The 1,956-nt window shown below is 48.4% G+C and overlaps 1 pseudogene; it reads left to right on the forward strand.

The window, feature by feature from the left end:
- The first annotated feature begins 1,196 nt into the window (after nt 1-1,196).
- LOC104982258 lies at nt 1,197-1,537 on the forward strand (annotated as a pseudogene).
- The last annotated feature ends 419 nt before the right edge of the window (nt 1,538-1,956 follow it).

The raw sequence follows: 1,956 nt of genomic DNA on the forward strand, positions 1-1,956 counted from the left end.
GAAACATCCTGAAAGTTATGAGATGACCACCATTCACTCCCAAAATCTTGGCAGAAAGGTACTCCATGCCTTTCTAGTCTTGGCATACCTGGGGTGGGGAAAAGAACCAGAACAAAAAGCATAAAAGGAACCCAGAATGGACAGGCCCCTACTCATACTTTTTTCCTATATGTTTCCTGTTACCCAGTCATTCATCTCCAAGTTGGCACCACATTTAAAGAAAAAGGAGGGTAGAAGGAGGCAGGGACCACCTGCTCCTACTGTGTGTGTGGTGGTGGGGAGGGTAGGGGAACACTGAGTCTTACTGATTTAAGAGATTCTTGATGTCCACCAAAATAACAGAATTCTAAAAGTGCACACATGGTCCAGGAGTTATGTGGACTGCTACATGCATGTGCCTGTGCAGTGAGACCCTACTGCTGAGTGTCAGGATATCCAGTGTTTCACATAGATGCCCTTTCAGCATCATATTTATCCCCACAGCAATAGTTATGAGGGAGACACATACAGCCTGGCCTATAAAAAGCCCTCAATAAATGGAAAAATTATGCACATTCCTCTCAAGTCTTCCCCAGGTACCAAATCCCTTGTTTTTCTACAAAACACAAAATGTGTCAAATTATTTTAATTATTTAATTAATATCTACCAATCCTGTATTTGAAGTACAGATAAGAAGAAGGATCAACCCCCCTCCCCCAAATCTCAGCCTATTTCTCTCCTGGCTGCTGACTTGGACTTGCATAGATAAGTTGGGTAGCTCACATCTTAATGGGAAAGTCATTCTTTAACACGAGTAGGTCATAATACTGAGATAAAGAAGTAAATTCCAGCTGTGATGACAGTACAGAGGACCTTCTTCAACCTCCTTATCCTGATGAACCCCTTGGGCAGGAGGTGACACGTTGCAGCTTTGGGGGACCCCTAGACCGGGGTGGGAAGAGGTGAGTTTGCTGAGAGCCACAGCCTGTAAGATCTTTATGAATAATCAGGGAGAGACCGGAATCCACCACCCAGTGGGCACATCTTCAATCAGGACAGGCTGTGACAGTCTTGCTTTCTTTTCCCCGGGAGAACGATTTCAATGAGTGCAAAGTTTTAATGACCGCCCTTCACCCTCCCTGCCTCAGCCATCCGCACACCTAACACGCTTCCTTGCTCTAAGGCTGCATGAGCCTTGCTGGTGCATGAGCCTGCCATGTCTGGAGACCATGTGGAACAGGGCATGCCTGTGGTTGTCCATACGGAAGGCAAGGATGACGGCTTCACCCGAGAAGCAGTACAGGCAGCCATCAACGCCATGTTGGGCCAGGTCAACACCTGCCTGGACCAGCTGGAGGAGAGGAATGACCACCTCCCTGGCCGCCTCCAGGAGTGCTTGAATCTAACTGGTATACACATGTTGAGTTCCAGCAGCCACTCAAGGAGGCCCCAAGTGATTGGCAGCCCCTGGTGGAGCCCTCCAAGGGTGCCGGGGCCAGGCCCCAACCCTGCCTGCCTGAGCCAGGCTCTAGCCTGAGCCCTTGCCACCTGGCTTAGGACTGGCCTCCAGATGTCCTGGGGTACCTGCCTGCCTGGGCCATCCTTCTGGTACTTCCTTTGGCAGGCCTGGCATCACCCCCACCTCCAGGCATCCCTACCTAGGGTCAGGTGTGGGCCTGTGACCCACCCAACATGCCTGCCTGCCCAAGTCCTGGATGCTTCCCCCTCTGCCTAGGTTCATTAGACAGATTGAGAGTTATCTTAACATTCTCCAGAATTAGTATTCCTGCACCATGTTGCCAATTAAATGGCTATTTCATAAAATGTTGTCTGCAAGCTGCTGTACAAAGGATTGGTAAATTTACCTATTAGAAATTTTACACAATATGTGCAGAATTTTGTTTTTTTCAAGCACAAAATAATTCTGCCATTCAGGTACCTTTTTGATTCTGTCCATTCATACTCTGGTAAGGAGT

The sequence above is a fragment of the Bison bison genome, unplaced genomic scaffold (genome assembly GCF_000754665.1).
Source record: "Bison bison bison isolate TAMUID 2011002044 unplaced genomic scaffold, Bison_UMD1.0 scf7180017864529, whole genome shotgun sequence".
NCBI lineage: Eukaryota > Metazoa > Chordata > Mammalia > Artiodactyla > Bovidae > Bison > Bison bison.